General features: G+C 41.2%; 1 long non-coding RNA gene across 1 annotated transcript in view; it reads left to right on the top strand.

Annotated features, from left to right (window-relative positions):
• Positions 1-24,423, top strand: part of LOC141114557 (uncharacterized) — a 156,011-nt gene that overhangs the window by 65,045 nt on the left and 66,543 nt on the right. Inside the window, exon 2 of the long non-coding RNA XR_012236928.1 lies at positions 20,809-20,922. This is a non-coding gene — a long non-coding RNA (uncharacterized lncRNA). The remainder of the gene's footprint in view (positions 1-20,808; positions 20,923-24,423) is intronic.

Genomic DNA, 24,423 nt, shown 5'->3' with positions numbered 1-24,423 from the left:
ATTACACTACCAAGTGGCCAAAATGGAACAGATTCCTCAACGTCCAAGGAGAGGACATAGAGTAGATGAGGCTAGTGGGCATCTTGGGGTTACACATGAAGGAGGTCAGCAATGATTTTTCCGAGCAGAGGACATATTGGCGGGACAGCTTGCGCCAAAGCATTCTGAGATGGGACATCGCCCCTAACATCTAGCTAGGTGCTACCTCCGCATTTGCATTCCAAAGTAAGCTATTAGGCTGTATAGGGGCTAACCACAGTTTTTCAATCTCTGTCCACCTATTAAACGAATGCTGTGTAAACCATTAGGCAATTGCCCGAAGTTGGGTCGCTTGATAATACTTGATGAGATTGGGGAACGCTAGGCCCCCCTCAGTGCGTGAGGACATGAGCACTGAGCGGGGGATCCTATGTCACTTGTAATTCCATACATATTGCAACAAATCGGTTTGCAATTTTTTCAGATGTTCATAGGGGACTGGTATGAGCAATGTTAGAATAAATAAAGAAGCTTGGAGTATAGACCTCTTGACGGGAGCTATACATTCCAGAAAGGAAATATAATGCTTTTTTCAACGCTGCACCATTAGCCTAATTTAGTGATATAAGTGGGGGAAGTTCTCCTGATACAGTGTGGCGAAGGTTGGTGTGATGTGAACTCCCAAGTACTTCAAAGCTGTACATTGCCATGCATAGCGAAAAGTAGGCATTAAGGGCCCCTGATTTAGAGGCATTTATTTTATATCCCGGGATAGCACTAAATCTAACAAGTGCAGCGTGTAAATTTGCCCCGAATATCTGAACACTTACGAATGGTCGTCGCTAGAGGTTCCACACACAGTGCGCATAGTAAGGGGGAAAGCGGACAGCCCTGCCGGGTACCATTTTTGTGATGGAAAAAGAGGAGGAAAGGGCAAAGGGGGTTTTCACCTGGGACGTTGGGTTATTATAGTCGGAGATCTTTTGAGAATATATCAATAGGAAGTATTTAGTTAACTCCATTATAACACATTATGATATTAACTCATTACAAGCATTGGTAGATATGGAGTGTTATTACATATAGTTCCATAAGGATATGTCAGGGCTGGGCTCAACCCTTCCTTCTCTGAGCTGGCCGCTTAGCTGTCGGCTAATTGCCAGCTCCTATCTCTCCACAGTTACTCAGCTGTTGATGATATCCTGCTCGTCAGTCCTGCCTACTTAAGCCGTTCAGTCCAGAGGTTCTCTGCCTTCGCCTTGGTCAACCTCACAGAAATCTCCTGCGATCCTGTTCAAGACTTGCTTTGCTGACATCCCTTCTGGCTCCAGATCCTGCTTGCTGTTTCACTACATTGATCCCTGACTTCTGGTTTGGCTGACTATCTGTTCCGGTTACTGAACTTTGGCTATGTTTTGCCTACGTTTGTTCTTTTTACTTTTATTATTAAACAAGTGTGATTTAACTGTACTTCTGTCTCAGCCTGATTCCATGGTTTTCTGACAGGATAGATATAAACTTTAATAGGAGGCTGTGAACAAACACAGGAGTTACTTCCGGGTTCATTACACTCTGTCAAGCTCCTCTTGTAGTTGGTGTTGGTGAAGAAAGGTCACATGCGCTGCCCTAAAGAATCTCGATTCATTATGGGATCGAGGCTTGGAATGGCACATGCTCAGTTACACTCAGTCTTGGAAATGATTTCAGAGGTAGGAAGTGTCACTGATGGAAGACAATCAGTGATGAATGATTTTTAATAGATACTACTATATAAACGCAGTGAAAAATTGGATAGTCCTACTCCAGATGATGTCTTATCAGACGAAACATGTCGAGTTGATGTTCATCTAACAACTGCGTTCGATTACTATGGTTTATTGGATTTTATGATGACACACCTATTTTCTTCCTGTTGGATGTAAGTGCAATATTCTTTTAATAAATTCGATATAAATGGTTTTAGACTATGTGGTGATTCTTTTTGCTTCTATGACAATTGACCTACTGAAAGAGTAGTTTACCGTGACTGATATGGAAACGGATGGTGGATCTGCTACACAGTTTTAAAGTCTGGGAGAGCTTGGTCTCCTAATGCCGTTCTGACTCTGTTAATAACATTTGAGTCCACACTATTCGGTAAGCACATTTGAACCTATATACTGGTAACGGCTTAGACACCGTGGTGATCTTTGGAATATAAAGGCTTTCTTCTATCAATGTGCAAGTTTGATACACTTTGGGCTTTTTATATTTTCTTTTCTTTTTGATGTCACGTATGGACTATATTATTTATATACATAAGTGAATTGTTTAATCTGGATAGGATTGTATGATACGCCATTTGTCTGAATTAGTTTTATCAACATATGCCACTTTCTGAAAAAGTCATGAAAGTCCAACCCTCGCATATTAAGGTTCTAGTTGTGGACACAGAGGGGCTTCTCAACAACACCAGTCGCCGTTGCGGTTTGGACGTGTCTGCATGAGTGGAAGACAGGACGAAAACATCCCGTTTGTCCTTCCACTTCACTGCAAGCAATTCATCATTACTCAAGCAGAATTTCTCCCCTCTTCTAGGTTGGATATTTACAAGCTGTTGGGAACCCCTGGTGATTAGGTCACACTGTGCTACATGAATTTATTTCAAATTCAAAAAGATGTCTAAAAAGTGGCACGCTTGTATGAAAGTTGTCCACGTACAAGTGGTACCCTTTACAGAACTAGGGAGACACCAAGTCCCAAACAACCTTGCCACTGCTTCCCATGTAGTCTGGGCATTCAAGGGCCTCCACACAACACATCTTTTTCCTCATAAATCTGGAAATTGCATGTAAAGCCTTTTGACCCCGTGTCTTGCATGCTTGCCGGGGACAAACTATGAAAGCAAGGCAGCCAAAATTTTTTACGAGGGATTCGTCTACACAGACATTTTGTTGGGGCATATACAAGTCTGCAAATTTATGATTAAAGTGATTTACGAGTTGTCAAATTTTGTGGAGCCGATCATATCCAGGGTCATCCTGAGGACGACAGAGTTCATTGTTGTTGAAATGCATAAATCGCATTATATTCTCATATCTACCCCCTGACATTGGCAGCAGAGAACACGGGCATATAATGAATCTGGTCTGTGGACCAATGTGACTGCGACCCATTCTTTTTAGTAATGCCCATGTTAAGAGTTAGGCCCAAAAAAGTTTTAAATTCAGAAACACTGATACGTTTCCATACAAATTGTCTGGCAAGGTTTGAATTTGGATTGGCAGCGATAAATTGCTTTGGTCCAAAATCAACCGATACAGACCTTCCGTGAAAAACAGCTCTAAAATACCAAGAGAAGTTACAGTGTCTTGAAAAAATATTCCGGGGGCAGGAGGCGGAGCCTAGCAGAGCAGACATGCATTGTTAGAGCTCCACACCGCTGAGGAGAGAAGAGAAGGACAAAGCGGAGCCTGCAGGCTCAAAAGGTATCCATTTGAACATTTTTGCCCCAGGGAACAAACTGAAAGTTTGGGCAGGAAATATGGCACTGGGAGGAAACCGTGGCAGAAATAAAAATCACCTCACAAAGAGCTCACAGGCACTCACTGCAGCTGAAGCAGCTCCAGTCACCTCACAAGATACAGCATCAGGGCGCTCTCACAGACAGAAAATGTCACAGCAAGACTCTCCATTTGAGTCAGATACAGAACAAATCCTCTCACAAACTTCTCCACAAGCCTCCTCAGTATCCCCAGTAATATTATTACAATTTGAAAAGATGCTTCATAAGGCTTTAAAACAAACCTCAGACCAAATAACAAAAAGCCTAACCAAAGAAATAAGAGAGCTGGGAAACCGCACCGCAGCCTTAGAAATAAAAATGGATGAAATTGAAATTACAACCCAAGAAAATATAACAGAATTGGAACAATTAAAAAAAGAGAATTTAATACTTCAAACTAAGCTCGAAGATTACGAAAATAGAGCCAGACGTTCAAACTTGCGCATAAGGGGAATACCTGAAACTGTAACAGACCTGCAATCTACTATTACTGCTCTATTACAAGAACTAAAGCCAGATATCCCTATTGAACGTTTAGAACTGGACAGAGTACACAAAGCCCTCACAGCCAAAAAGAAAGATGGACCCCCACGTGATATAATCACAAAATTTCATTATTACAGAACGAAAGAACAAATACTAATTGCTGCAAGAGAAAAAAAGGAACTTAATTTTCAAGGACACAATTATCAAATTTTTGCTGACCTATCCCAACTTACTATTACTAAAAGATGATCCATGAAACCCCAACTAATGGAACTGCAACGCCACAACATTATGTATCAATGGGGCTTCCCCTTTTCAGTCAGATTTAACTACCAAGGTACAATTTACAGAAGCAGATCAGCAGATGAACTACAACAAACCCTTTTAAAATTAAATCTGACAGAACCCACAAGCAGCAACACTCCCACACGCAGAAGAATGGCATCATCTTCACCTTCAGGCAGCACCCAGAAAATTTCAGAACAAAATGGGAATCATCATTCTCACAAAAGAGGCCGTTATGCCACATCATCCATGGACCAAGAAGATTCAGTGGACTGACATCCTAATTCCTGATATCTCTTCATTTATTATACTAAGAGATGGTTCTCTATAAAAAACCTATATTTATAACTGAATGTAACTGCATTCTGATAGTCACACACTGTGTGGTATCATGTTACATTCCAGTTATATTTCTTATTACTTCTGATTCATATAGCCTTAGAATATGTAAGTGAAATAAGGAAATTCTTGTTCAGTTATATATTATCAGGTAATAACAATAGATTTATTACTTTTTAGGACAAATATATTCAATAATCCAGAAGTAATGGAAGCTTTTTCTTTCTTTTCTTAAAACAAATATATTATTACCTAACTAGTTCCTAGAATTATGTTTTTGTTTATTCTAATCTGAAGCAATACAACCTCTATTTTTTTGAGTTAACATATCTAAACAGTTACATATGAATAAAATATGTAATTGTTTACTCTAAAAGGGTTAAAATCCCAAAATAATTCAAACTACCTTCATCAATACCAAAGTTATTAACAGTACCTTTCTAACTGAATTATTTAGCCTAGGGCAAGACTAACCATATACAACCACCCTGGAATAAATAATTTCAACAAAAACTATATTCTGCACTCCAATTAATGAAACATCATTTTGATGTCTTTTGAAATAGCACTGCTCTCCTGTAAGCGGAAGATCCGTGTACCCCCATTATCCATCCTCATTCTCCCAACCATATTATGTGGGAGTGTGACGAAGGCACTTATTCCCCTGAGAGAGATATTTATTCTCTTTCACGGGTGAATTGTGATTACTTGCAAAAAATAATTTATACAATGTATCATCTAATCTCATATGTTTTTTGTTTACTCTTTACTCCAGAATTCACTGGTTTCTTTTCTATCTATTCATCTCTTCAGTCCACACAGGTTGATCTGCGCAGTCAGCTCTGCATAACAAAAAATAAGTCAAAACTATTTGATCTATTGCCATGGCACCACTGAATATACTTTCCCTGAATGTTCAGGGAATAAATGTCCCTCAAAAAAGGACCAAAGCCTTCCGTACTTTCCATAACAAGAAGGCTCACATAGTATGCCTCCAAGAAACACACTTCACCAAAGATTCTACTCCAAAATATATTTCTCCTTTTTTTCAACAAATTTACACGGCTTCTGCCTGTACCAAGCAAAGGTGAACTCTAATTGCATTTCACCGATCCACACCATTCACCTTATCATCAGAAATTAAAGACCCAGAAGGTAGATACCTGATACTCATGGGTTATATAATGGATACAGCAATCACGGTGATTTCCTACTACGCTCCTAACAAACAACCTACACCACTCCTCTCACATATATTACAAGTGATTAATACACACAAAATAGGAACAGTGATAATGTGTGGGGATTCGAACCAGGTCCTCCTCCCATTTCTAGATAAATCACCTTTTACACCATCCAAAATAACCTCTAGATTACCTTTTTCTCAACTTCTTTCCAAATACAATCTGGTAGATTCATGGAGAGAAAGTAACCCAATGAAAAAGAAATTCACTTATTTCTCGCACCCTCATCAAACCTTCACCAGAATAGATCATATTTTTCTAACAATAGGAATGATACCAGAAATTATTGCATCAGATATAATTCCGATTCCGTGGTCTGACCATAATGCAGTATACACGACTATAGCCTCAGCCATACCAAAAGCGCATGACCCAACGTGGTACTTACCGGGCATAATGCTCAAACACCCACTACATCAGATGGCCATTGAACAAGCTTTAAAGGAATACATATCAATTAATAATACAACAGACATTTCCCCAATAACACTGTGGGAAGCTCATAAGCCTGTCTTGCGTGGTACAATACAAAGACAAATGGCACTATTTAAACGGGAACGCAAAAATCTAGCAAAAAAACTAGAACTCAATTTTAATGCAGCCTACATATCATTTCAAGATAATCCATCTCAGAGTACAAAATCTCATCTGGAAAAATCTAGATTGGAATACGATCTATTTCTCACTGAGTCAGTTGATAAATCCCTCAAACGCTCCAAACACAATTTCTACATGAATACAAACAAACCAGGTACATATTTGGCTCGGGCATTAAATTCAACTAACAAATCTTTCAAACCAATACGTTTGAAATTATCAAAAAATGTTTACACTTGTAATCCAGTTAAAATAGTCCATAAATTTCACTCACATCTCGCAACTTTATACAAGACAAACAATGAGTTTAATCCTACAGAGGCTGAATCCTTCTTCTCAAAAATAACCTTACCTGAGTTATCTCAGAATCAAAAAAGCAGTTTGGATGAGCCTATAACTATAGATGAAGTTGCTAACGCCATAAAAGACCTAAAACTTAACAAAAGACCAGGCCCAGACGGCTACTCGGCTTTATACTATAAAACATTCTCAGAAATACTCTCTCCCATTCTCACTGAAACTTTTAACAAACTTCTAGATGGACATTCTTTTCAGCAAGAAACACTAATGGCAATTGTTTGTATGATCCCAAAACCCCTTTCTGATGATTTCTTCCTGTGTGAATTATCGGCCTATCTCTCTGTTAAACCTCGATATTAAATTATTAGCAAAAATAATAGCAAAACGCCTCAATAGCATTATAGGAAAATTAATACATAGAGATCAAGTAGGCTTCATGCCAAATAGACAGGCAGGCGATAATATACGCAGGGCAGTGTTATTGGCACATATTGCTAAAAAACGGAAAATCCCTTTATGTTTTCTATCTCTCAATATTAAGAGGGCATTTGACACAGTATCCTGGCAGTATATGCAATATTCATTACAAAAATGGGGTTTTGGACCCCACTTTTTAACATGTATCAAAGCATTATATAATAAACCCAAAGCCTATATAAAATATGCTGGATACAAATCTGAAGCCTTTAATATCGAAAGAGGTACCCGACAGGGTTGCCCATTATCTCCCTTATTATTTGCCCTTATACTCGAACCCATGGCCCAATACATCAGAACAAACCAAACTATAACTGGCATTGAAGTAGGAGGTATTACACACAAATTATGTATATTTGCAGACGATATATTACTTTTTCTATCATCACCACAGGTCTCTGGTCCTAACTTAATACCAGCTCTTGATGGATTTGCAGCCCTATCCGGCCTTATGATTAATCCTAAGAAATGCCTAGTGCTTAATATTTCACTCACAAACATGGAATTGATCCCGGCTAGGGCTGCACTCCCATTCACATGGGCAGAAAAATCAATCCCATATCTTGGAATTCATTTAACAGCATCTCATTCTGACTTATTCTCAACCAATTATCCTCCTGTAGTAAGACAGATCACAAATCTAATAAAACAATGGTCGCAACTTCCTTTATCCTGGATAGGGAAGATTAATGCAATCAAAATGACTATTCTACCCAAATTGCTTTATCTATTCAGAGTCCTCCCTATTCCAATTCCTTCCTATTTTTTGAGAATAGTACAAAATAGAGCAACTTCGTTTATATGGGGCTCTTCTAAACCACGTATACCTATACACATACTACATCTTCCCAAAAATAAAGGAGGCCTGGGATACCCTAATTTTACTAACTACTACAGAGCAGCACATTTGGCCAGTCTGTCCAAATACCATGCAAAACAGGAAATCCCATTATGGGTATTTATAGAGGCTTCAGAAAATGACCCTCTATTAATATAAAATTTATTATGGCTTGATCCTAAAGACCGCTTTAAAATTCATAATCCCATAACTAAACACTTCTTATCTCTCTGGGATAAACTAAAAACCAAATATCAGTTACAATCTCCACACAATCCTCTCCTTTCTTTTATCAGAAATCCGGCCTTTTATCCGGCATAGATCTACCCAAATTCTTTTAAAGCTTGGACAACATCAGGCATTCAGACACTAAATGACTTCATAGCATCTAAATCATTCCTTTCATTCCCATCGCTTAGAGAAAAATATGATCTACCAAACTCTGAGATATTCAGATATCTCCAAATCAAAAATTTCTATACACCATTCCTAAAGGGGGATACACCATTATCCCAATTATCCATTTTTGAATCAATCTGTACAAAAGATCCATTTGCTAAAGGTACAATTTCATCACTTTATAATCAATTATATGGAGTAGCAAATCTTAATAGACCCTCTTACGTTCAGAGGTGGGAGGAGGACCTGGGACGAACTTTAGATGACACAGACTGGTCTAACATATGGCTCACATCTAAGTCATCTTCACCCAACATCTTAGCACTGGAGACAAATTATAAAGTCCTAACTCGCTGGTACCTTGTACCCGCTAGAGTGGCAAAATATTCACCTAATACCTCAGCTCTTTGTTTTCGAGGATGCCCAGAAATAGGCACATATTTACACATATGGTGGACGTGCCCAGTAATCCAAACCTTCTGGAATGAAGTCTTCGTGATTGCATCTAAAATATTTAAAAAAATAATACAACCAGATCCATATTTAACTTTACCTAATCTAAAACCGGAATGGTTAACACTCTCTCAATTCAAACTTATGATCCAACTAATAACGGCTGCAAAACAAACAGTGGCCAAGGCATGGAAATCTCCTACATTGGTACTAGCAGAAACAATTCACAGAATGAATAATACAATGTCCCATGCTAAGATAGTAGCCATCGATCAAAATCAAATTCCAAAATTTGAAAAACTTTGGCATCCTTGGATAAAACAACAGTTCCTGTCAAACTTCAATGACTCTGTCCTGTTGCCATGGTAACAGATTAAAAGACTTACAGAGACACCCATTCTAAGGCTTCAAAGAGAACTAAAAAGAATAATAAACTGACGAGCGGGACAACCTTGTGGACCATACCTCTACCTTTCAACCCTTTTTCTTCTTTCTCTTTCCTTTTCTCCACCTTACGATTAAAGCTCATTATCAGAATTTATTTGACCTATATACACTCTACTTGTAAACAATATGTATAGTAGGTATAAATCATTTAAATACCTACAAAAGTAACTAAGGAAATGATATATATCTTTAATTTAGGTTTACGTGAACCCAATGTTTAATATTTGAAATTTCATGATATTTACCTATATAAACCCTACTGTAAAACAATGAGCTTACTTTATAGATCCTTGTAAACTTACTTTATGTATCTTTATAACATTGTATACTCAATAAACTTCTTTTGACAAGTAAAAAATATTCCTACCCCTTGAAATTTTCCACATTTTGTCATGCCACAACAATTTTGCCATGTTAAAACGTAAATGTATTTTATTGGGATTTTATGTCAGATCAACACAAAGTGGTACATAATTGTGAAGTGGAAGGAAAATGATAACAGGTTTTCAGAATATTTACAAATAAATATGTGAAAAGTGTGGCGTGCATTTGTATTCACCCCCCCCCGCCCCCGAGTCAATACTTTGTGTAACCACCTCTTTTGCTGCAATTACTGCTGCAAGTCATTTTGGGGATACCTCGAACACCTTTGCACATCTAGAGAGTGACATTTTTGCAATTTTCAAGTCTTGCCACAGATTCTCAATTGGATTTAGGTCTGAACTTTGACTGGTCATTCTAACACATGAATATGCTTTGATCTAAACCATTCCATTGTAGCTGTGGCTGTATGTTTAGTTTTGTTCAGCTGAAAGGTGAACCTCCGCCCCAGTCTCAAGTCTTTTGCAGACTCTAACAGGTTTACATCTAAGCCCTTTATTTGGCTCCATCCATCTTCCCATCAACTCTGACCAGTTTCCCTCTCCCTGCTGAAGAAAAGCATCCCCACAACATGATGCTGCCACCACCATGTTTCACGGTGGGGATGGTGTGTTTGGGGTAATGTGCAGTGTTAATTTTCGTTGCTTTTAGGCCTACACGTTCAATTTTGGACTACTCTGACCAGAGCACCTTCTTCCACATGTTTGCTGTGTCCCTCGCATGGCTTCGCACAAACTGAAAATGGGACTTCTTATGGCTTTCTTTCAACAAAGGCTTTCTTCTTGCCACTCTTCCATAAAGGCCATATTTGTGGAGTGCACGACTAATAGTTGTCCTGTGGACAGATTGTTCCACTTGAGCTGTGGACCTTTGTAGCTACTTCAGAGTTACCATGGGCCTCTTGGCTGCTTCTCTGATGAATGCTCTCCTTGCCTGGCCTGTCGGTTTAGGTGGATGGCCATGTCTTGGTAGGTTGGCAGTTGTGCCATACTCTTTCCACTTTCGGATGATAGATTAAACAGTGTTCCATGAGTTGTTCAAAGCTTGAGATATTTTTCTTATAAGCTAACCCTGCTTAGAAATTTTCCACAGCTTTATCCCTGACCTGTCTGGTGTGTTCCTTGGCCTTAATGATGCTGTTCGTTCGCTGAGGTTCTCTAACATACCTCTGAGGGCTTGACAGAACAGCTGTATTTATACTGAGAATAAATTACAGTTAGGTGACTTCTGAAGGCAATTGGTTCCACTGGATTTTAATTAGGGGTATCAGAGTAAAGGGGGCTGAATACAAATGCATGCCACGCTTTTCACATATTTATTTGTAAAAACTAATTTGAAAAACATTTTATCATTTTACTTCCACAATTTTGTGCCACTTTGTGATGGTCTATCACATAAAATTCCAATAAAATACATTTACGTTTTTGGTTGTAATGTGACAAAATGTGGAAAACCTTCACATGAATGCTTTTTCAAGGCACTGTAAATTTGCTGTTTCCACCTGAATTCCGGCTTGGGCAGTGAATGGGGGAGGTACGGGTGCTGCAGACTCTTTGGGCTGCCATTTAGGATTTTCAAGCACATCAGGAAAGACACTATGGGCCTGTCTTCGGATTCTTGGTGGCTGCGGGGTGCTACTTGTGCTAGCCACCACACCAGCTTGGATGGCACTTATGGGACTAGCCACGTCACCAAGTGTTACTACAGTGCTGGTATGTATAAGACCAGGATGTACTGGGTCGCTAGTGCTCACCAGTTCCCCTAAAGGTGGAGCTGCACTAGTACTGGCACTCTGTTGCATACAAGAATCATCATGCGATTGTACCACCTCAGCACCAGTGTTAATTTTGGCAGCCAATTTCGATTTAGTTTTGGTCTAATGCCCTGTACACACGGTCGGACATTGATCGGACATTCCGACAACAAAATCTATGGATTTTTTTCCGACGGGTGTTGGCTCAAACTTGTCTTGCATACACACGGTCACACAAAGTTGTCGGAAAATTCGATCATTCTGAACGCGGTGACGTAAAACACGTACGTCGGGACTATAAACGGGGCAGTAGCCAATAGCTTTCCTCTCTTAATTTAATCTGAGCATGCGTGGCACTTTGCATCGGATTTGTGTACACACGATCGGAATTTCCAACGGATTTTGTTGTCGGAAAATTTTATAGCAAGCTCTCAAACTTTTGTGTGTCGGAAATTCCTATGGAAAATGTGTGATGGAGCCTACACACGGTCAGAATTTCCGACAACAAGGTCCTATCACACATTTTCCATCGGAAAATCCTATCGTGTGTACAGGGCATTAGTCTTAGGACTAAAATGGCATTTCAGTTTTAGTCTCATTTTAGTCTTCTGCAATTGTTTTAGTTTTAGTCGTATTTAGTCGACTAAATCTCCAGGACATTTTAATCTACTAAAATCTCTGGTACATTTTAGTTGACTAAAACTAATTTTAGTCATCTAAAATCTAATGGGTGTAATTAAATTGTAATGCATTAGTGAACATTTCTCTACAATTTCCAAACTCATTATATACTGCTGGAGTGAAAAATCTCATATGTTATTATTTATGGTATTGAGGTATGAACATGCACTACAGACCAGTGTTCATTTCTAAGTCAAATTTCAATTTAGTTTTAGTCTTAGTCTTGACTAAAATTTCATTTTTAGTTTTAGTCCCATTTTAGTCTTTTGACTAAAATGCCATTTTAGTTTTAGTCGTATTTTAGTCATCTCAATTGTTTTAGTCGTACTTTAGTCGACTAAAATAGTATTCATTTAGTCGACTAAAATGTTTTAGTCATTTTAGTAGACGAAATGAACACTGCTCAGCACCCTGGGCACGGGGTCGGGTATGCCTGACCATAGCAGGGTCCTCTTCTCCATCGTCCGAGCCATCTGTCAGGGTGCCACTGCTCTCTACATGTTCGTATTTTGAGCCTTCTGTCAGTGAGGCTTCCCCATCGCTGTCATCTGACATGCTCAGAATCCTGTAGGCCTCTTCACTAGTGTACATTTCATTTGACATTTTGGCAATTAAATTTACAGGTACCTAGTGCAACTCACAGCTAAAAGAGCACCTGGCTGTCAGGGACTGCTTGAATTCTACTAATAATGAAGGTTTATAGTGTGTCTGCGGTAGTGTTACTGACAATCAAAGGGTTAAAATGTATTAGTGAGTATGTAGCAGGCAAACTGAGGCTATCTGGTGTCACCCGTGACACTAATATAGTGAAAAAAAATAATGACACTGACAGGGCAGTGAAAGGGTTAACTGGGGGCCTTCATGGGGTTAAAGTTTATTAGGGAATATGTGGCAGGCAAACTGACGCTATCTGGGATTGATGCTAATACTATCTAGCATCACCCGTGACACTAATACAGTAGTCAGTATAAAAAAAACTTGGACACTGTACTAATGACACAGGGCAGTGAAAGGGGAGGGTGATCGGGCAGTTAAATGTGCCCAACTATGTGATCAGTGTCAGTGTAGTGTTTTCAACTAACAGTATGATGTTCTCTCTGGAAGTGAAACACACAGGTACATGCTGTTTCCTGATTCGCCAGAACCGATCAGCGGTCCAGGCCAAAAATCATTGGCCCGGACCTGTTAAGTGATCGGTACTGGATCGAATCACAGCACCCCCGGCTCGGGAACACGGAGGGATTGTGTGTGTGTGTATATGTATATTTATACAGACATCTCAAGTCTCCCAGAAGGTGAGGGAGACTCCCGCATTTCTACGGCAGCACCCGCAAGCACCTCCCGATCTCCCGGGAATGATCAGTGCAGCGGGGATAAGCTGTGATTACCGATCTCCTTTCTATAGATTTTCAGCTGACAGTCGCTTCTCCTTCTCTCCCTCCCGCGGATGTCAGCTAAAAAGCTATACAGGGAGATCGGTGATCACAGCTGCCCCTCCAGCCGCACCGATCATTCCCAGCTGCTCTGTGTGCACCTCCCAGGCCCCCTCCATGTCCTTCTCTGCCCCCGTTCTCTGGCCCCCTCCATGTCCTTCTCCACTTCCGTTCTCCTCTGGCCCCCTACATGTCCTTCTCTGCCCCCGTTCTCCTCTGGCCCCCTCCATGTCCTTCTCTGCCCCCGTTCTCCTCTGGCCTGTGTATTGTCTTGAGTATTAGTGCCAGGAAGCTAGTTGTTAGGTAATTTGGACAGGGTAAAATCCCCAAATCCTCACTAAATTTAATAGGTACGATGCCCGGCGGGTGTGGAGAGGCGACTCTTTGTACATCTTGCCGCATGTATGCGTTCCTTGATCATCCGATCGAGGGCGAATACTGCTGTGCAAAATGTAAGCACATTGTTTCCCTGGAAGCCCAGGTTCTGAATCTGGGGAAGCAACTGTCAGCACTGAGAAGTCCCTCCATACTAAAGGTGAGCCAGGAACGTACACGGCAGGTGCCGGCAGGGGCCAGCACAGAGGCGGGTGGAGACAAAGAGGTGCAGGCACTAGCAAAGAGTAGATGGGTGACAGTCAGGAGGGGTAGAGGGGGAAGTGCCAGGGAGGCCGATCCAGGACTGGAGCATCCCAATAAGTACGCTCCATTGAGTGACATTGGTGTTACCAGTCAGGGACCAGCACTGCTGGAGATGAGGGACTCTCCTAGCTGCCAGGGGAAGAACTCCTCCAGTGAGAGTGGGGGGGCAGCAAAGGGAAAGGAAAGACAGATTCTGGTGGTAGGGGACTCAATTCTTAGGACAGAGAGGGCAATCTGTAACCAAGACCTGAAGCGCCGAACAGTATGTTGTCTACCGGGCGCTCGGGTTCGGCACATCACGGATCTTGTGGACAGATTACTGGGAGGGGCTGGGGAAGACCCGGCTGTCATGGTGCACATTGGCACCAATGACAAAGTCAGAGGCAGATGGAGTGTCCTAAAGAACGATTTTAGGGACTTAGGAGCTAAATTGAGGAAAAGGACCTCCAAGGTAGTGTTCTCAGGAATACTACCGGTACATCGAGCCACACCAGAGAGGCAGAGGGAGATTAGGGAAGTAAACAAGTGGCTGAAGAGCTGGTGTAGTAAGGAGGGGTTTGGGTTCCTGGAGGACTGGGCCGACTTCTCAGTCGGTAACCGGTACTATAGAAGGGACGGACTGCACCTAAATGAGGAGGGTGCAGATCTGTTGGGAATGAAGATGGCCAAAAAGTTAGAGGGGTTTTTAAACTAGGCGATGGGGGGGGAGGGTCCAGAGACAGTGATAGCCAGCGCGGAAGATATTCCAGGGGGTAGTATTGGGGGCATTAGTGGTAGGTTAACCAAAGCACAAAAACACAAGGTGAGTATAGTAGCAAGTCCAAGTTGCAATCTTGAAACACCCAATACGAGGACAATATGCGACCGGTCTAAACTATGTGGCATGTTCACCAATGCCAGGAGCCTGGCGGACAAGATGGGTGAACTAGAGATACTGTTGTACAAGGTGGATTTGGATTTTGTGGGAATTTCAGAGACCTGGTTCAACAGCTCTCATGATTGGCTGGCAAACATTCAAGGGTATACCCTATACCGCAAGGATAGAGAGGGTAAAAAAGGGGGAGGGGTATGCCTATATATCAAGAATAATGTACAAGTGAATGTGAGATGACATCACTGAGGGGGCTAGGGAGGAGGTGGAATCTTTATGGGTAGAGCTCCAAAGGGATGAAGCTAAGGGGAAAATAATACTGGGAGTATGCTATAGGCCCCCTAACCTGAGGGAGGAAGTGGAGACGGATCTCCTATCACAAATTGGATTAGCAGCAAGGATGGGAAGTGTTATCATAATGGGGGATTTTAATTATCCAGACATAGACTGGGCGGAGGGAACCGCGCATTCATTTAAGGCTCGCCAGTTCCTTAATGTCTTGCAGGACAATTTTATGGGTCAGACGCACCAACTAGAAATAAAACATTACTAGATCTACTGATTACCAACAATACAGACCTGATAACAGATGTGGAAACACGGGGCAATTTAGGTAACAGCGATCACAGGTCAATTAGTTTCAGTATAAATCACACAAATAGGAGACATGAAGGGAACACAAAGACACTGAATTTCAAAAGAGCCAACTTCCCTAAACTACAAACCTTGCTAAAAGGCATAAATTGGGATAAAATATTAGGAACAAAGAATACGGAGGAGAGATGGGTTTGCTTTAAGAGCATATTAAATAAGGGCATTAGCCAATGTATCCCATTGGGTAATAAATTTAAAAGAGCGAACAAACATCCTGGATGGCTTAACTCCAATGTAAAAATGCATATAAAAGCAAAGGAGAAGGCCTTCAAAAAATACAAGGTTGAGGGATCATCCACAGCATTCAGAATTTATAAAGAATGCAATAAGAAATGTAAGGGTGCAATTAGGATGGCTAAGATAGAACATGAAAGACACATAGCGGAGGAGAGCAAAAAAAATCCCAAGAAATTCTTTAAGTATGTAAACAGTAAAAAAGGGAGGACAGACCATATTGGCCCCATAAAGAATGAGGAAGGACATCTGGTTACAAAGGATGGGGAGATGGCAAAGGTATTGAATTTATTCTTCTCCTTAGTCTTCACGAGTGAATCGGGGGGCTTCAGTAACCAAAACTGCAGTGTTTATCCTCATGACACAACACAGGAAGCACCTACATGGTTAACAGAGGACGGAATTAAAATTAGACTTGAGAAACTTAACATTAATAAATCACCGGGACCAGATGGCTTGCATCCGAGGGTACTTAGGGAACTCAGTCAGGTGATTGCCAGACCGTTGTTCCTAATTTTTACAGACAGTCTATTGACTGGAATGGTACCAGCTGATTGGAGAAAAGCCAATGTAGCACCAATATTTAAAAAGGGCCCAAAAAACATCCCTGGGAATTACAGACCAGTTAGCCTAACATCAATAGTATGTAAACTCTTGGAGGGGATGATAAGGGACTATATACAAGATTTTAGTAATAAGAATGATATCATTAGCAGTAATCAGCATGGATTCATGAAGAATCGTTCTTGCCAAACCAATCTATTAACCTTCTATGAGGAGGTGAGTTGCCATCTAGATAAAGGAAGGCCCGTAGACGTGGTGTATCTGGATTTTGCAAAAGCATTTGACACAGTTCCCCATAAACGTTTACTGTACAAAATAAGGTGCGTTGGCATGGACCATAGGGTGAGTACATGGATTGAAAACTGGCTACAAGGGCGTGTTCAGAGGGTGGTGATAAATGGGGAGTACTCAGAATGGTCAGGGGTGGGTAGTGGGGTCCCCCAGGGGTCTGTGCTGGGACCAATCCTATTTAATTTGTTCATAAACGACCTGGAGGATGGGATAAACAGTTCCATCTCTGTATTTGCAGACGATACTAAGCTAAGCAGGGCAATAACTTCTCCGCAGGATGTGGAAATCTTGCAAAAAGACCTGAACAAATTAATGGGGTGGGCGACTACATGGCAAATGAGGTTCAATGTAGAAAAATGTAAAATAATGCATTTGGGTGGCAAAAATATGAATGCAATCTATACACTGGGGGGAGAACCTCTGGGGGAATCTAGGATGGAAAAGGACTTGGGGGTCCTAGTGGATGATAGGCTCAGCAATGGCATGCAATGCCAAGCTGCTGCTAATAAAGCAAACAGAATATTGGCATGCATTAAAAGGGGGATCAACTGCAGAGATAAAACGATAATTCTCCCGCTCTACAAGACTCTGGTCCGGCCGCACCTGGAGTATGCTGTCCAGTTCTGGGCACCAGTCCTCAGGAGGGACGTACTGGAAATGGAGCGAGTACAAAGAAGGGCAACAAAGCTAATAAAGGGTCTGGAGGATATTAGTTATGAGGAAAGGTTGCGAGCACTGAACTTATTCTCTCTGGAGAAGAGACGCTTGAGAGGGGATATGATTTCAATTTACAAATACTGTACTGGTGACCCCACAATAGGGATAAAACTTTTTCGCAGAAGAGAGTTTAATAAGACTCGTGGCCACTCATTACAATTAGAAGAAAAGAGGTTTAACCTTAAACTACGTAGAGGGTTCTTTACTGTAAGAGCGGCAAGGATGTGGAATTCCCTTCCACAGGCGGTGGTCTCAGCGGGGAGCATTGATAGCTTCAAGAAACTATTAGATAATCACCTGAATGACCGCAATATACAGGGATATGTAATGTAATACTGACACATAATCACACACATAGGTTGGACTTGATGGACTTGTGTCTTTTTTCAACCTCCCCTACTATGTAACTATGTCCTTCTCCGCCCCCCGTTCTCCTCTGGCCCCCTCCATGTCCTTCTCCGCCCCCATTCTCCTCCGGCCCCCTCCATGTCCTTCTCCGCCCCCCGTTCTCCTCTGGCCCCCTCCATGTCCTTCTCCGCCCCCCATTCTCCTCCGGCCCCCTCCATGTCCTTCTCCACCCCCGTTCTCCTCCGGCCCCCTCCATGTCCTTCTCCGCACCCCCTTGTTCTCCTCCGGCCCCCCGCGTCCCCTGCAGCCGCCTCCCCTCCTCTCCTCTCCTGCCGGCTGCGGGGGGAACTAGTTAATGGACACAGTGAGCGAGATCGCTCCTGTGTCCTGTGATTGAGTAGAGTGAACTGTGTTTACTCTAGTCAGTTTATAAATGGACAGGAGCCTCTGTCTCCTGTTCATTCATCTTTAGTGCCAAGAAAGGGACTGGGAAATGTGTGTCCTCAGTCCCTTTGCTGTCTCAAAGGGGAGATGTCAGGGGTCTGTTTAGACCCCTGACATCTCACTAAACCCCCCCAAAAAATATATGAAAAAAATGTAAAAAAATTCTAAAAAAAATGAAAAAGTATAAAAAAAACTACTGACACCAACTCTCCCCTGCCCTACCAACACTGTCCACTGCCCCATCCCCCTCCCCCCAAAAAGCATTGTGAAAAAAAAATAAAAACAAATTAAATTGTTAAAAAAATCAATTATTAAAAATAAAAAAAAACTACTGACACCATCCGCATACCACCCACCCCCACCCCCTTCCCCAGAAGCACTGCGAAAAAATATTGAAAAAGTGATTTAAATAATATTTTGCCGCGGGGGTGGGGCATTTTTATAGCAGTGATAGCTGTATAATTGTCAATCGTCCCAAAAATGTGTCAAAAGTGGCCGATGTGTCCACCATAATGTCGCAGTCACGATAAAAATTGCAGATCGCCGCCATTACTAGTAAAAAAAATAATAATAAAAATGCCATAAATCTATCCCCTATTTTGTACACGCTATAAGTTTTGTGCAAACCAAACAATATATGCTTATTGCGATTTTTATTACCAAAAATATGTAGAAGAATACATATCGGCCTAAACTGAGAAAAAAATTAGCTTTTTTTAAGAAAAAAAATTGGGGATATTTATTATAGCAAAAAGTACAAAATATTGTGTGTGTGGTTTTTTTTTTTTTTTTCTTTCAAAATTGTCGCTCTTTTTTTGTTTATAGCGCAAAAAATAAAAACCGCAGAGATGATCAAATACCACCAAAAGAAAGCTCTATTTGTGGGAAAAAAGGACGTCAATTTTGTTTTGGTACAGCATCGCACGATCTCACAATTGTCAGTTAAAGGGACGCAGTGCCCTATCGCAAAAAGTCCTCTGATCATTGAGCAGCCAAATCTTTCGGGGCTGAAGTGATTAGGTGGCCAATTCTCTTTCCTGGGTACAGTCACATGAATGAGGGGGGAATTTATTAATCCTATGTATGCTTCAACACTGGCCAGCAGGGAGATTACACAGGGCTTAGTATAACTGGGTAGGGGTTAGGGGTGCAACGGATCGTCACCGATCCGTGATCCGAATGGTTCAGCCTGTTCGGATCGGCCTTAGGAAAGGCCGCGGCTTCGGCCTAGCTCCGGAGCGGCGGCCATCTTGGTACACCCGGTGGCGGCCTAGGTGAGCGGCGTGCTGGCGTCATCATCAGCCGCCTCAATTGCAAGCAAGCAGACAATCATATGGGAGATGTGGATATTACAGTGGGGTGAGATGTGGATATTAGTGGGGGAGATGTGGAGAGATGTAGATATTAGTGGGGGAGATGTGGATATTACAGTGGGGAGATGTGGATATTACAGGGGGGAGATGTGGATATTACAGAGGGGGGAGATGTGGATATTACAGTGGGGACAGAGATTGTGGATATTACAGTGGGGGAGATGTGGATATTACAGTGGGGGGCTATATGGTGGTGGAATTTTCACAGGTTTTTGTAAATTCAATTAATTTTTTTTTTTTTTTTTTTGATCCAAAAATGATCCGATCCGAGGAACGATCCGAACCATGAGTTTTTTGATCCGTTGCACCCCTAGTAGGGGTGCCCTATTAGGAAAGCCTATGGGGTTGCCCTCAATGGGCATATTCTTTTTTTTTTAACAGCCTTTTTATACCTTTTTGATTCTAGTACGTGTATGTCAATTGTTGCATGGGACAAATCGGTTTGGAGTTTTACAAGAATGAAAGAGATATCAGTGAGGGATATTGATCAGTAGCCTTTTCTATCTGTAGAAGACGAAAAGTGTGTTTGTGTGCTGGAGATGGGATCTCTCATCAGGTAAATTGAACACTGATGGCTAGATCCTGCAGTAAAATAGTTGCAATTTATTTGACTTTTTTTTTGTAAGACTACATCTTTCTTTTTTTTTTCTTTGTTTTTTATTACAGTTATTAATAAAAAAAACACATGCTCAATGCTCTGGTGGGTTATCTACCTCTACTTGTTTGCCTCTCTCAATTGAATGATGATATAGACACACATTATATTTTGTGTGTGTGTTACATTCTCACAAAAAATAAAACCCAAATATTGGGTGTAAAGTAGCGTTACAGGCAAGTAAAAAGGTTTACTAGTATGATTTAATTTTTTCGGTTGTCCTTGCAATGACAAATTTGCGAAATGGTTAAAAAAATGCTTTATGCATTGTAAATCCTGATGTCAATCTATGTGACTAGCTTTTCGTTAAGCAGAGAATTCCAATATGGTGTTAGAAGAGCTTAGACATCTTCACATGAGTAACGATCTCTCTCATCAACAGGCATGCAGCACGTCACAGGTGACTCCAGTTATTGCAGCTAAACATCCATTTAAAGTGGCTTTAAAGGCTGGGAAACTGTACCCATGGTGTAGCTGTGGCCACAGCAAGAAACAGGTAACTGTATAGCACTTCTCAACTCCTACAATTACCCATTTATTAATTTAGGAAAAATCAATCCAAAAGTGAACTGTTGCCCTCAGCACTCAACCACGTTTCATTTAAGGCAATTAAAAGCTTAATTTCAGCTTCAGTTTTCATAAAGCAGCCATATTGTGTCCTCCTCCTCCACCACACACACACACACACACACTGGGGGATTCAGTAAGGGCTTGTTCACACTTTGCATTTCTTGTGCATTGCAATAGCCCACACAAGTTAAGGTGGTTGTAAACTTCAGACATGAAAAATAACAAGGCATATCCATCAACAGTGTGTACTTGTCTCTTTTCCAATATTTTTTATTGGTTTCATTAAAAGAAAATAATACAAAATTTCACATATTGCACTAGGTTGTTTGGTACAGATCGTTGTCAGTAAAACAAAGAACAAGCATAAAAATAGAGGTAATAAACACAGAATAAAAAAGTGTTGCACTGTCACATCATTTTTGCATACATCTCCATTAATAACGTGATGAGTAATAAAAGTCCACAATGAAAAGGAACAACATTTTATTCCTTTTCATTGAGGACTTATTTATTACGTTATTTGTGGAGATATATGCAAAAATGATGTGAAAGCGCAACACTTTTTTATTCTTTGTTTATTACCTCTATCTCCACAAATAACGTGATAAATAATAAAAGTCCTCAATGAAAAGGAATCAAATGTTGTTCCTTTTCATTTTATTCTTTATTGCTGTATACAATGTTGTGAGTGCTGCTGTCACCATCATTTACCTATTAATTTATTATCACGTTTGAACACACCGAGCGCAAGTTTTTTATATATATATATATATATATATATATATATATATATATATAAAAATAGAGGTGATACAACACAATCATAATGTTTCCAAAGGTCAACAGTGAGATAGTTGTTGCATTCCCAGACTCCAGGGTTATTCCCAAGTTGCAGCATCCTGTTGTGCAATCAGTTAAAGTGTTGTCTAAATGCAAAGGGGCAAAAATGCCATCAATTGGCAAGTTATCGTATCCCCTCGTGTAAAGCATTGTACACAGATGGCTAACTTGGGGACACACCATTACCAACAAGACATAACCCTCTAAGGGGCCCACCTGAAGTGATAACAGAAACCCCAGGCTCATAGGTTGGCATTCCTAAGTGTTGTTTTCAGGTAATATTGAACATGAACATGAGTAACCTGAGAACAAGATAGAGTAGAGAGAGGAAAGTTGTAGTAAGGTAGTATATTTTTTCTAATCCAGGAGCACTTTGCCACGTTACGTATTCCCCATTAGTAGCAGATCCGGAGGTCATATATTCTTTCAAACAATTTATGTTTGTCGGTTAAGATAGCAGAAAGACATTAATTGACCATAATCCACGTTAATTTGGCCTTCACCAATTGAAAGGGTATCGTGGATGTCCTCCAGGATCTGGCTATGGAGATTTTTGTGGCCACAAATATAAAGGCAATCAATCTCCTCGTATGTCTCGGGGCCTCTTCTACTGGATACTATAAGATTGCTTAATGGGGGCAATTTCAGAGGTTTACATGAGAGAATCAATAAAATTATAGAGGCGAATTCAAAAGCGTTGCACTTTTGGGCACGGCCACCAGATATGAAACGCCGCCCTGGTAGGAACCATGTACCACTGTAACGTCACCTTATAGTTTCTATTATCTATAGGCTTCTATTGGTGGTATTGAGGTGTTTGAGTGATCTAGAGGCAAACTATACCATCTTGTGCCACTCATCGAAGTTCTATATTTTCCCATAGGTCATTCTCCCATTTATTTATATAACAGTTTTCATAAATGTTGATGTTACATTAAAATACATTTCGGAGATATGACTCATGAGCCTGTTGTATTTAGTACAAGGATATTCCATAGATGACATTGTCATTAAATAGTGTGTACTTGTCTCAATTAAGAGCAGCAAGTGTAATTTGTGATGGCTGCTTCATTCCTCTATCAGCATTAATTAGTTCTGACAAGTTTTCCTGACACTGAGAGAAAAAGGGTGACTGGGGAGGGATCTCCAGCTTGACAGCCTCAGCTATGTTCCTGTGTGAAGGGGGGATGAGTCCCTTCCCTCCAATCAGTTGTCAGAGCTGTCCTCACTGAGCTCTGCAGAGTGTAATTTCAGCTCTCCGCCCCCTTTTCTTACAGCTCAGACAAGCTTTATAAATTCTGGACTTTGAACGGATATAGAGAAGAACAGACTGTGATAAACAGGTGCAACTTATGTAGGAGGATTTATTTCATCTCTGTGTATCACCTGAAGCGAGTAAGGCCCCTTTCACACATGCGGACCGTATGTCCGTATTTCATCCATTCGTTTTCGGATGAAATACGGACATACATGCATCCCTATGGGATAGCATTTGTCAGCGGATGTACATCCGCTGACACCTGATGTCATCCGGCTCCGCTCTCGTTCGATTCTGCAGACGGAAGAAAATCCTATTTTTCTATCCGTCTGCAGAGCAGATCGGATGAACACGGACAGACGGTCCGTGTTCCTCCGATCCCCCATAGGGGAGAGCGGAGATGTGACAGGGCGGTCCCTGCACACTGTGTGGGTCCCGCCCTGTCATCCGCCGGCTCAGCTGGGGAAAACGGAGCGATCCCCGCTGAGCAGCGGATGTTCACGGGGCGGATCAACACGGATCCGTCCCGTGTGAAAGGGGCCTAAGGGTTTACAACCACAGTTCACAATTGTGTTACACATTAACACGTGTTGCCTTAATGCAGCCCATTCATTTTAAAGTGGGCTGTCTGGAGAAGGATTGGACATTCTGTCAAGTTTCTTTTGCTGTCTGTGTCCCCACTGAGAAGATTCACACCTCTATTTGCCTGATGATTATTGTCACCAAGACAAAGTGAATAGAAATCCAAATTTGAGTTGTCTTTTAAAGCAGTACACGAGAATTCATCCAATAGAGCCGAGTGTTCTGGAAATCCCCCTCTTTGATGAGATATCTTTTTATTCCATGTTGTGTCTTAAGGGCAGGACATAAAGGGAAATCTCCCCAGCGGCACACAGACGGCAAAAAAGTAACTTGATAAATGTTTGAATCCTCCACTACCTAAAAAGAGTGACCTAGTGGTGTGCATTTCTGCCTTGCAGCTCTGGGTTTCCGGTTTGCATCCCACTCGGGACACAATCTGCATGGAGTTTGCATGTCTCTTTGCTGCTGGTAGGTTAATTGGCTCCTGTCCGAATTGACACTAGTATGTGTGTGTGTATGTATTTGAGCAAGCTCCTTGAGGGCAGGGGCTGATGTGACTGTACAATATACAATGCATTGATTAAATTGTCAGCACTATGTACATACCTGCAATAAAAATAAATACAAAAATTGGGCTATACATACAGTTTAACCATACCTCCCAACATTTGAAGTACAGAATGAGGGACAAGACCTGTGGCGTTTATAGCGCGCTGCAGTAAAATGTGGGTGTGGCCAAGCACTTAG

Source organism: Aquarana catesbeiana, linkage group LG12 (genome assembly GCF_042186555.1).
Source record: "Aquarana catesbeiana isolate 2022-GZ linkage group LG12, ASM4218655v1, whole genome shotgun sequence".
Classification (NCBI taxonomy): Eukaryota; Metazoa; Chordata; class Amphibia; order Anura; family Ranidae; genus Aquarana; species Aquarana catesbeiana.
The sequence above is the reverse complement of the archived record's forward strand: the minus strand, read 5'-3'. Positions and strand labels throughout refer to the sequence as shown.